Source organism: Rhinoderma darwinii, chromosome 1 (assembly GCF_050947455.1).
Source record: "Rhinoderma darwinii isolate aRhiDar2 chromosome 1, aRhiDar2.hap1, whole genome shotgun sequence".
Lineage (NCBI taxonomy): Eukaryota > Metazoa > Chordata > Amphibia > Anura > Rhinodermatidae > Rhinoderma > Rhinoderma darwinii.
The window spans coordinates 587,878,522-587,892,252 of NC_134687.1; positions in this window are offsets into that span (position 1 = coordinate 587,878,522).

A 13,731-nucleotide genomic window follows, 5' to 3' on the forward strand; every position below is an offset into this window, starting at 1 on the left:
TAAAGAGATTGCCCTATCAGTATCGGCAATGCGGTAGCTTTAAGCGGTTCAGCATACAGTAGAAACTCCTCAGCTGCATTATTTGAATAGTTTTTCTTTTAAACCCCAGTGACTACTATGCAGCCACGTCCCGTTCAGATACAAAGTCCTTTATGCAGGTTATGTCAGTTTTGAGTATTTTATGTGCGGTGTTGGATTTTCTCCGTGTTCCACATTTCAGGACATGTTTCCGGCATTACAATTTTATATTCTAATCTGCTGCATTGACTGGATTTTAATACTTTTTCTATATAAAGATTCTGTATTTCTCTAGCATTTTATACCACTTCCTCCCTGTGATGTTGACCAGACAGCATGATTTCTGAGTGTTGCATTTTGTGGTGTTTGTAGAACAATGTGACAAGTTACCATGTCAGTAAACGCTTGAGTCACTGAGATTCCACATCTGTCTTGTAGATGCTTCAGCCAAAACATATCCAGTTCCCTTGACGTCTTTTTATGGCATTGGATGTCGCCTATTATTCATTAGAAGGTCAAACGCTGCTTTGGAAGATTAGGAAAGGATTATGTTTAGGAGAAACTGTAAGGGACTGAGACTAATAATAGCAAACATGAAAAGTAGTGATGAGAAATATCTTCGTGAACCAGTATGCCAAGGCCGCAGAGTATGGGGTGGGAAAAGGAAACTAATCTAAATATGGTCTGACTGTAGGGGCAGCCATAGACTAAGGTCTCTAACATCTGCTGGGTCATACATCTCTCCATCTTTTGACCCAATCCCCTTCTGAGCAGTTGACCCAACACGTCCTTTTTCTACGAGAGAAGCCAAGGACGACCTTTATCTTATGGAGATAAACCAACATCATTCTTTTTTCCAGAAACAGAAGTTCTCTTATCCTTAGGTTGCGTCTTGACACGGCACTCAAGTGAATATGAACAAAAGTGGTGCGGTTTTTAACTCGTTATTTTCTGAAATTTTGCTGCTTCCCCCTGCTGGGATCTAATCTTGCCTTTTGGAAAATAAGTGTTCCAATGCCCCAGACCCCAATAGTGATGTTTTTGCCGGGCAGCTCCAGGTGACGCAGGTTCTTGGGTGATAGTGTGGTCTCTCTTTTTACCCCATACTCTAGCATGTTCACTGTGATTTCCATGGGCCCCTCAAGTCCTGGTATCTGTCCAAGCTTGCCAACTACTAAATTTGTGTCTTCAGTAAGGATGAGCGAGAGCAGCACTGTGAACAAGTCTGGAGGCTGCAGTAAAGTAAGCAGTGGAAGGTACGTATATACCTAAGTTCTATCCACTTTACATGGTACATATAGAACTCATCATCCTGCTTTGGTATAGTCTTTTAAATAAGAATCCATTATCTATGCACAGCCTCTTTCTACCTTACAGTAAGTAAGTAAAGGGGGGTTCTTCTCTAAGAATCTGTTCTCTAGAAGCTTTTTTGGTAGCACTTATTAAGGCTCAAGAATGTTGAGTTTGGCTCCTGAGAGACACCATACAGCTAAAGTTGTCTGACTTGCTGTACATCACTCAATGAGTGTGACTTGTGAATTTTGTACAACACCACTGTGTGACAGTCACATGCCAATAAACGTGTGAGTCTCAAACAGTTGTGTAAATTTACACAGACTTCTATTGGCATGTGACCTTCTAACTCCAGACATTACAGGGCGAGCGTAGCCACCTAGTGTAGGTGGTAAATTGAAGCTACTGCATATATGATGGAAGTTTTAGGTAAAAACAAATTCTATAGTTACCCGTTATGGTAATATACTTTGGATGGCGAAGTGAACGCAATTAATATACTGTTAAATACACTTTGGTGATATAATTTTCTTTACCTCCATAGTTACAGTGCTAATAATTAAAGTGTTACTTGAAGTATTCCAGTCCAAACTGAGAAATATTGTATATATACTGTATGTTCTCTGTATTATATGCGAATTACCTCATTCTACAAAGGTGTCAAAGGGCAGGTGCACACCCCTAAGATCCTCCCAGGATGGAAAAACGTGGAAACGATGGGCTAATGCCTAAAAACTGTTTTAATTAAAGTGTCGGTGTTGCCCATAGCAACCAAGATTCCAGCTTTCATCTTACTAATTCTAAACTCATTTTAGAATTGAAAAGGTAATCTGATTTGTCGCTATGAGCAGTAAGAACAGTTTTTATGCATTTATGTCCCGAGCCCAAGTAAAATAAAAAAAAGTATTTCTACATCTGTTTTCTGAAGCATATCACTGGTGTCCTATTAGTATCCAGAAGGGGAAAGGGTCATCATTGCAAAATCAGATGATGACTGGAATATTCCTTTACAAAAAAAAAAAATTAAGATTTTTTTTTTTTGTGTGTTTATAACTAGTATTCTGCCTGGTCTTTCCCCACAAGGTAGTGACGTAATGACATAAGGAGATGTGGTACTGGATTGTTACTGGTTTACATGGCTGGCCCCATGCTGTCCCTCACTTTCAAGAAGAAAGTAGAAGTTATATTGATGACATATATGCACGTGTCTCTTTCCACTGTCTAACGTGTCTGTTTCTCAATGCTCTTATTCTCTAATCATGTAATAACATTTTTCTTGAAAATTAAAATCAAGCATTCCTATTAACTACATCCTGCCCTGTAAGTCTGTTTAACAAACTTGTATGTGTCCTTTTTCTGACTTCCAGCTCTAAAGGACATTTGGAAGAGCATTGTGTAAGCTGCTGACACAATACTCACAAATGTCCCCAAGTTATGGCTCTAGGAGCTATATAGCGGGGCCTCTCATGACCCAATAGTTTGATGGGCATCTTATAGATGTTCTAGCGCTTACAGCACCTCTATCTCACAACAGAAACACTATGAAAATTAACCTCCTGGGAAAAAAAATTATATTCAGCTTTTGTCCAGTCCCATGGCGCTCTACATCTCCCCAATGTTTTACAGATTACCTTCTATCCTCTACCATGCTGCAATGTGAAGCCTGTGCTGGCCCTGACAACCGAGCAGCGCTGGCATGAGCCACTTTGCATGCAGTATAGGAAATACTACAACAACTGACTCAGTATTATATGGTGGTATTTCCTATCTGGCTGCAAGGTGACTTATGTCAGTGCTGCCCAGTTGTCTTGTCCAGCGCAAGCTTTAGCATGCAGCGCTATTTTGACTGGCAAAATGATGGCAACTCGACGGAAGCCATTGGGCACTTTTGATTTCCATCATGCTTTTTCCCGAAACTGAATAAAGGAAATCACAGTTGAGATTTGAACAAAGCTTTACAGGTTATAAAATGGGAGAGCAGCTGGTCCAAACCAAAACTGGTCACATACATATATATGTGTCTCTGCTCATACTATGTTAACACACCGTAGATGATGATTAGAAGTATGGAGCTTCTGGGAACATAATAAATAATAACTGTACAGGAATAATTGAAATAGGCGGAAAACAACAAACACTAAAGAAGGGAATTTTCCATCATCCTATCTATTTTTAACAGTTTTCTCATGATCATTTCTTATTCTTTTGTTTGGCAATGTATGTGTAATTTTTTTCTTCTCATAAGTCTACATTAAAATAAGACCAAAGGAAAACTCTGGGTACCAAATGCTGGTTCTTTAGCATTTCCTGTTACCGTGAACAAGTTAAGGGCCAGCAAATATATAGAGTAGTATGGGAAACCGATATCAGGCATTGAAGAGGTCTCTGCACAAAATAACTTAATGTTGAAGAGGCAAAAACAAAAGGTTTACTAGTCTCCATTCACATCACGTTTTGGCCTTCCAACGAAGGTATACGTCAGGAAGTCTCCCGATGTATACTTTCGAAGAAAGACAAAAACGTATCCCACTGGTTTGGCATACAGTGGGATATACGTCACCCGGGGACTGGCCCTGGGAAAACTGAAGTCAATGTCCATATATGGACAGTGATGTAAGGAGCTTTCCCTGGACTGGGTCCCGGGGCAGAGCCGGAGTCTGAGTCTACTGGGGACTCTACTGGCAGAGCCGGAGTCTACTGGGGACTCCGGCTCTGTGGAAGCTTTTGACGTCACTGTCCATATATATACCCATATGAGTCCAGGATTCTGGCCCTGGAGAAGCCCCTGACATCACTGTCCATATGTTGACATTAATGTCGGGAGCTCCCCAAGGTATACTTTTAACGTATACCTGTGATGGATGCAATACAGAAGCATCCATCATCCATAGGCTCCGATGTTAAAAAATGGATACCACATAGTATACATTTTTTTTTTGTCGAATCCCCCAGGAAGGAATAGCATAGTCTACCGTGCTATTCCATCCTTCGAAAAAAATATATAACAATGAATACCAGCCCGAAAGGAACCAAAGGACATAATGGAGCCCATTGAACACGTTTATCGACATACACAATAAACGTAGGGCAATAACATGATGTGAATGGGGCCGTAGATGGGAGTAGAGACGAGGCTATGGAATTTGGCCCTTCAAAATTAGATCTTAAAATAGAGATGAATATATATAGTGGGAGAGGTGATCTTTTAGGGAGGGTGTATTTAAACATTTTCTAAAGGTGTATACTGTAGCATGGAAGAGAATCCAAGAAAATTTGTGCAGCTTAGAGAAGTCCTGTTGTAATTTTTTCTGAGGAGGTAATGAGATAGGAACACAGTAGTTGATAATAGGCGGTATTGATAAAAGTCACTGACACTGAGACCAAAGCACAGAGCAGGTGGTCACCTCAGAGTCACATTGTCAGCAATTTGCTGCATAACTAGACAGCTTTGCCATTGAAACCTGTAGGAAAGTTTTATGACCTGTCATGTCAGGGCTCTAATTGTGACCATATAGTTTTCCTGAGAACCTATATAACGAAAAAAGGGCATTAAGACCATCCCTGTCCATATGCCCTACTAAGGCATGTCATAGAGGATGTTCCCCCACTAGGAACCTCCATTTATGAGCCTGATCAAAAAGCAGCTGCCACTGCTCCTACACCGTCTATGTGTTTATTATTTTAAATTTAATGGCAGACATTTAATACTACATTTCCCCTGCAGTGGCTGTTGCAGGTGAAAAATCTGGCTGGCCGAAGGATCCCTATCAGTAGAAGTTGATCGCTAGGGCTTTCTGAAGCCAGGGCCGGCCTTAGGGGTGTGTGACCTGTGTGAGTGCACAGGGCGCTGCACTCTCCCAGCATGTAGGGGGCGCCACTGGGTTCTGCCTCTACTCCGTATGTGTAACTACGAGCAAACGATGAGCCGAGGTAGAGGAGAGGAGGAAGCTCCATCCACAGCCCGTCCTGCAAGACACCTGTGAGCCTGTCAGCAAGGAGAGATGGTAAGTACCTATGTGTGTCTCAGGTGTGTCTGTCTGTATAAGTTTCTATGTGTCTATGTATATAAGTCTCTGCATTTGTATATGTTCCAGTATGTGTGTCTATATACTGTATGTGTCTGCGTGTGTATGTATGTATGTATGTCTCTTTGTAAGTGTGTGTTCAGTATTAAAGTGGAACAAATAAAATGAAGATATCTGTGCTGCCCCTATATACTATGCTGCCCCTTAAGGGAAACACCACATTTTCATGTATAGTAATCTATAAAACTTTAACAAATTCATGTCAATTAATTCATGGAAATAATATTTTTAAAGTGTATCTCCAGTTTGGAGGTGCACTGCATGAAATATACATGCCTCTGTGTGTACCTGTGTGGGTATAGTTATCGGAGTGTGTTAGCTGTGGTATTACATAGTACTGCAGGTAACAACTACTACATTATCTGTACTCAGAGTTTTCACTGCGTTATCGATGGTGTTACATAGGACTGTAGGTAATATCTACTACATTATCTGTAGTCAGACAGTTATCACTGTGTTATCTGTGGTGTTACATAGGACTGCAGGTAAAGGCCCTTTTACACCGGCCGACACTCGGCTGATGCAGCCAGCGCTAATCAACGAGACATTGTTGATCGCTCGCTTGCTCCTGTTACACGGAGCTATGGATGGGGACGTTTACACAGGGAGATGTGCTGCCAACAACAATAATATATATATTTTTAAAACGATACAACCAGCAGATGATCGAGCGTTTTCCCGTTCATCTGCTGATCGCTCCGCTGTTTATACAGGACAATTATCGGCAACGAGCGTTATATGAACGCTCGTCTGCCCGATAATTGTCCTGTGTAAAACCCCCTTAACATCTACTACATTATCTGTACTCAGAGAGTTATCAATGTGTGTGTTATCTGTGGTGTTACATAGGACTGCAGGTAACATCTACGACATTATCTGTACTCAGAGAGTTATCACTGTGTGTTATCTGTGGTGTTACATAGGACTACAGGTAAGGCCTCTTTCACATCTGCGTTGGGGTCCCGTTCTGACGTTCCGTCGGTGCTTTCCGTCAGATCGGGACCCTGAACAGACACAAACTGACACAGACGGAGACCAGAGGTTTCTGTTTCCATCACCATTGATTTCAATGGTGACAGATCCGGTGCCCATGGTTTCCGTTTGTCTCTGCTGTGCACCGGATCCGTCGTTTTGCCGGAAGCAATAGCGTAGTAGACTACGCTATTACTTTCGGCAAAACGACGAATCCGGTGCACAACAGAGACAAGCGGAAACCACGGGCACCGGGTCCATCACCATTGAAATCAATGGTAATGGAAACGGAAACCTCTGGTTTCGGGCTGTCTGTTCAGGGTCCCGTTCAGAGGGAAAGCTCTGATGGAACATCAGAATGGGACCCCAACGCAGATGTGAACGAGGCCTAACATCTACTACATTATCTGTACTCAGGCAGTTATCACTGACTGGAAACTTCACAATGGACCGGAACCAACTTGCATTGATGCCTCTCCACTCTTCCTCCAGACTCTGGGACCTTGATTTCCAAATCAAATGCAAAATTTACTTTCATCTGAAAACAGGACATTGGACCACTGAGCAGCAGTGTTGGTCCCCAGTGTTATATCCAGAGTCAACGCAGCCGTCTACCAGGAAATTTTCGAGCACTTCATGCTTCCCTCTGCTGACAAGCTTTATGGAGATGCTGATTTCATTTTCCAGCAGGACTTGGCACCTGCCCACACTGCCAAAAGTACCAATACCTGGTTTAATAACCATAGTATCACTGCGCTTGATTGGCCAGCAAACTCGCCTAACCTAAACCCCATAGAGAATCTATAGGGTATTGTCAAGAGACAGATGAGACACCAGACCCAACAATGCAGACGAGCTGAAGGCCGCTATCAAAGCAACCTGGGCTTTCATAACACCTCAGCAGTGCCACAGGCTGATCGCCTCCATGTCACGCCGCATTAATAACACCTCAGCAGTGCCACAGGCTGATCACCATGCCACACCGCATTAATAACACCTCAGCAGTGCCCCAGGCTGATCGCCTCCATGCCACGCCGCATTGATGCAGTAATTCATGCAAGAGGAGACCCGACCAAGTATTGAGGGAATATACTGGACATACTTTTCAGTAGGCCTACATTTCGGTTTTAAAAATCATTTTTTAATTTGGGCTTATATAATATTCTAATTTTCTGAGACACTAAATTTTGGGTTTTCACTAACGGTTACCATAATCATCAACATTAAAAGAAAAAAATGCTGGAAATAGATCACTCGGTGTGTAATGAATCTATATAATATATGAGTTTCACTTTTTGAATTTAATTACTGAGATTAATTAACTTTTTGATGATATTCTAATTAATTGAGAAGGACCAGTATGTGCCGTGTGGGTATATATGTGTCTGTATGTGAATGTGTCTTTGTGCTTGTATATATGTGCCTTCCATGTATTTGTATATGTTTCTTTCTCTCTCTCTCTCTCTCTCTCTCTTTCTCTCTCAGAATGTGTGTATATATATATATATATATATATATATATATATTTGCCTAAATATCTTCCGTTGTGTATGTACTGTATATATGTTCCAGTATGTGTGTGTCTATATATGTGGTATATGTGCAGCAATAGAGTCCCGCACAGGGCGCCATCCAACCTAAGGCCTGCCCTGTCAGAAGCCATACTTGCAGCAATCAGCAGATCAGCAGGCCAGCTTCAATATAAATGGGGTTGTCATTATGAGACAACCCCTTTAACAACTTGACGAAAGAGGACAACACAGACTTATATTAATCAACATAACCCCATAGGTAATAATGGAGTATTATAAATTTCATCTACTGCAGCTTATTTGTGGGTGGCAGCGAAAACACTTATTCTGCCTCCCATTGATTTCATTTGGAGGTTTGAGGAGGAACTGCGGAAAGAAAGGAAATGCTGCTTTTTTTTCTGGCGCTGATCCAGACGTGGTTTCCGCTTCAAAATCTGCGCCAACAAAACTCAATGTGAACTGGGCCTAATCATGTCTTTGGATAAGAGGTTACTTCTCATGTTTAGCAAATTTAGGTTCACAGATTTTATAAACCGTTACAAAATAAAAATTGACTATCTGAGGATTACAATCCTACTGGAGGTCACACAGAACAATTGCACTTTCCTCGTATAGCCAAGGTCAACCTAAAGAGACATCTTATTATCTTCTTGCTTCCTATTCCTGTCATGAGACCCTGAAAGGAAATGGTAACATTTTTATTTCAACAGCGAGCAATTTCCAGTAATCTCATAACCCAGGAACTTTGACATATATCTAGAATCTCAGCAAAACTATTTTTGGGGAACAATAGTCAGATTGTCCATAAATAATGTGCAATGAAAATCACCCTCTCACTTGAAACAATGCTTTGTGACACATACTGGGAAATTAATCATGACTGAATTGTGCAACATTTTATTAACATTTTTTTTTATTTTGCTCCCCTCTGCTACCCCATCCCCCTTTATCTGCTACCCCATCCCCCTCTATACACTGGCTTCCAATAAGCTAAGCCTTAGTTCGCACATTGCGTAAATACAGTGCTTTTTCCCCAACGGAAATCATTGCGGAAAATCAGCAGCAAATACAGTAGCAGCAAAGTCTCATCCACACGCTGCGTAAATACTAAGCAGAAAAAACTTTTAGAAAATGACTTGCGGTGCGGAATTTCATTCCGCAGTATGTCAATTATATTTGCGTAAACGCTGCTTATTTGTTGCGGCTTTTCCCCATTGAATTCAATGGGGAGGTAAATCCTGCAACGAATGGCAGCAGTGGCGGATTAAGTAGACCATGGGCCCTGGGCTGTTACCCAAACTTGGGCCCCCCTTCCTCACCGCCGCCCTGCCGCACCGTAACTATTTTTAACACTACCTTTTTGGGCAAGCATTAACAGTGTTACGATTTCCCTTGTCACAGGGCTATGTCCGTACATACTGACAGTATCACACTGTGCAGGGACACAACCTCCTGACAAGGGGAATTGTCTATCAGTCCTGGACTGCAGAAATACTTTTTGTGAAATACCAGGATTCCTATAATAAACATGTCAGGAGAGGTGACAGATTCTCTATAAATCTAGTGACTCACAGGTGACGACGTCTCAGATTCTAGTCATTTTTTTCCTCTTTTCTTCTCCATCCGGTCCAGCGCTCATGACGACTTCTCCCGGCCATGACTCATTTCTGCAGAATTTGCCACTCAGACGTCTCCTCACTTTTCCAACATTTCCACACCTATAAACGAAAATAAAGTTATCATGGTGCCACATACTCTGCCCCTAAATATAATAGCACCAAACACTGCGCGCCTGAATATAATAATACCACACACTGTAAAACACCACATACACACAGCCCCCTGTAGATAGTGCCACACATAGCCCCTGTAGATATTACACCCCCCCATAGATATCGCCATACACAGCCCCCTCTATATATCACACATCCCCCCCCCGTAGAGAGCGTTACACACAGCCCCCTATAGATAGTGCCATACAGCCCCCCTGTAGAGAGCGCCACACAGCCCTCCCCCTCTTGTAAATAGCACCAAAAAGCCCCCCCTATAAAGAGTGCCACACACATACCACTGTGGATAGCACTACACAGCCCCCCCTTGTATATAGTGCCACACAGCGCTCCCCCTTGTATATAGTGCCACACAGCGCTCCCCCTTGTATATAGTGCCACACAGCGCTCCCCCTTGTATATAGTGCCACACAGCGCTCCCCCTTATATATAGTGCCACACAGCGCTCCCCCTTGTATATAGTGCCACACAGCGCTCCCCCTTGTATATAGTGCCACACAGCGCTCCCCCTTGTATATAGTGCCACACAGCGCTCCCCCTTGTATATAGTGCCACACAGCGCTCCCCCTTATATATAGTGCCACACAGCGCTCCCCCTTGTATATAGTGCCACACAGCGCTCCCCCTTGTATATAGTGCCACACAGCGCTCCCCCTTGTATATAGTGCCACACAGCGCTCCCCCTTGTATATAGTGCCACACAGCGCTCCCCCTTGTATATAGTGCCACAGGGTTATGTACACATTTAAAAACTTTATATTATAATTATATATATATTTATTAGTATGTGTGTGTATCAGTGTGATTGATTGATTTTATTAAAAAATATTTTTACTTTTTGAGATACAGGTGCTTTGTTTCTGACAGGATCAGTGACACGCAGGATCCACCTCAAATCTATCACATCTAAGATTATAATTTAGCGCAGGGCCCGTTTCACTGATCCCGTCAGTCCTGCTGACCTGACGGATACAGGATACAAAGCAGCTGTATCTCAAAAAGTGAAAATATTTTTTAATAAAACGTAATTACAAAGTTGCACCAAACACACATTTTTATTAAAAAAAAATAAAACCGACGTGATTTTTGTGAGGTTTTTTTCCGTAGACAATGCAGGTTTCTTTTTTTATCGTTTTTATACACACCTTTTTTGCAATTTTAGAATTTTTATTCATAGTTTGAAAATAATAGTAAAAAAATAAGCTTTTTTACGTTTCAGCAATTTTTTTTTTGGTAATATAGTTTTACCCTAAAATAGACCTTTTATTTGTAATCGTCATTGTTTACCGTAAATTTTTATATATTACATGTCTATATTAGGGTAATTGGGTCAGCGCTGGCGTTACAACAATGATTGGCGGGGGGGGAACGTTTTTTTTGGGGTGGGTATTTTATGTGTATTTATTATTTAAATTTTTTTTGCACTTTACTTTACAATTTTTTTATTACTGTGGTCTGATCCTCAAAGGTCAAAAAAGACCTTTGGGGAACTTTATATATATTTTTTCTTTTACACCATGTTTTTCCACTGTAACTGGGGCTGCACAGCAGCCCCAGTTACAGGGGAAATCAGCCCTCTCATAGTGGCGATTGTCACTAATAGGGCTCCGCTGGGTCTAGTTAGACCCAGCAACAGTCTGCCACTAACGGCACCCGGCGATCATGTGACCAGTCACATGATCACGGGGAGGAATAGAGACAGCACCGCTGCTGCTGTCTCTATTCCTGTACACAGCGCGCATTCAGCGCTGTGTACAAGTCATCAGAGAAGACAGAAGCAGTGAAAGCTGCTTCTATCCTCTCCTCAGGGTCCCCGGCAGTCACTGACAGCCGGAGACCCGACATTCAGCTGCCCGATCGCGCGGGCAGCAAGTTAAAACCCGAGCCGTAGAAAGTCTATGGCTCGGGTTTTAACGACCCGTTCCTGACCGCTGGCCGTAAAAATACAGCCAGCGGTCAGGAACCAGTTGGGCAGGAGGTTAAGCCAACTAACCTCAGCGCCGATGACCGCCCGCCCGGCTCTTCTCTTGCTGCTTTGGAGTAACAGAACAGCCGTCCGTCGCTGTTCTGTTACTCAATGGCGACGGCCCGCACTTGTCAGGGAGGCGTGTCCTACCCCTTTCCCGGCCAATTCCCTGCTCCTCCTCCTCATCTTCGGCAGTTAGCAGCGCTAGCGCGCTGAATATATTTATAAGATGATGTGCGGTTCGGGCTGCCATGGGCCCCCTGGAAGCCTCGGGCCCCGGGCGGCCGCCCGAATCGCCCATATGATAATCCGCCACTGAATGGCAGCCACTGTGTTCCTCCCTCCTATGTTCCTCCCTCCAGTGCGGTCTCCCGGGATGACGTTTCATCCCATGTGACTGCTGCAGCCAATCACAGGCTGCAGCGGCGGTCATATGGGATGAAATATCATCCCAGGAGGCCGGCCTGGATGATGTCAGAGGGCCGGCCTCCTGGGATGATGACTGATCCCATGTGGCCGCCGTTGCAGCTAATCACAGGCTGCAGCAGTGTCCTGGGATGAATCGTCAAGTGCTGCAGTTTTCCACAACGGACATTCCGGGTGAAAAACTGCACCACAGTTTGGTGCGCTTTTTCTCAGTGGCGCACAGGGCGGATGCACTGCATGCTATTACGCAGCGTATCCGCCCCGTGTGAACACAGCCCATAGTTGCCAACAGCCCCCTATAGATAGTACCTCACAGCCCCCTTTATATAGAGCCACACAGTCCCCTGTAGATAGAGATATTCTCATGCAGTTAAGAGCTCATTCACATGGACATACGATTCTGAATTAGTGCTTCTATAGAGGTACATACAGCCTCTACTGTACCTCTGTATGCCACCCTATAATCGTCGTGTTTTTTTGTGTGCTTGTCTCCCCAACAGGTCACAATGCGAGAGGAACTTGTGTAAATTTGCATAAAAGTGGGCTTTTTTAAGATATTTTTTGGGTGTTCCAGGGCAAATTGAAGAGGTGAGGTGTTTGAGGCCATTCATGGAGATAGGGCAAATGAACAAATTGAACACATTTTTAAAACAGCAAATGTCGGTAAACGAACGGCAAGAAATTATATAGCGCATCGATCGGTGCTCGTTTAGCTCCATTTAAATGGATCAATCATTGAAATGTATGGGGATGAATGGGATAGTTCATCTTCATACAGTTTGCATAATTGTCGGCAGCACATCCCGTGTTTACATGGTGAGATATGCTGCCGACAATGGATATTTTTAGGCCCGCATAAAGGCCCATTTATACGGGCCAATGATCAGGTGAACGAGCGTTCATGCGAGCTCTCGCTCCCGATCATTATCCTGTATAGTTTCAAAATATCCCAGCGCACATAGTAATTAAAAGAAAGTTTTCTTGCTGATCAAGTTGTAAGTTTATTCATACATATGTTTCATGTATTGTTTTCATATAGGAAAGGATTTGCAATATGTATATATGCGACTATTCCGAAATTTTGGCCTGTCCCAGGCCTTTGTAACCGTCGCTGTTAGAAGTAGGTAGTATGGGTCCGGTGGTCTAATTAAGCTTCTGCCAGACGCTCAGGAGTAGAGCATCTACTCCTGAGCGTCTGGCAGACGCCTAATAAGACCACTGTATGTTATACCATACATGCTAAGGGTATGTTCACACGGCAGCGTCCGTAACGGCTGAAATTACGGGGCTGTTTCCAGGAGAAAACAGCCCCGTCATTTCAGCCGTAACGGCATGTGCAGGCGCTTGAACGCCGCGTCGATTACGGACGTAACTGGAGCTGGTTTTCCATGGAGTCCATGGAAAACGGCTCCATTTACGCCTGAAGGAAGTGACATGACACTTCTTTGGCGCGGGCGTCTATTTACGCGCCGTCTTTTGACAGCGACGCGTAAATATACGCCTCGTGTGAACAGACAAACGTCAGCCCATTGCTTTCAATGGGCAGATGTTTGTCAACGCTTTCAAGCCGTATTTTCGGACGTAATTCTAGGCGTAAAACGCCCGAATTACGTCCGTAAATAAGCCGTGTGAACATACCCTAATTGTTT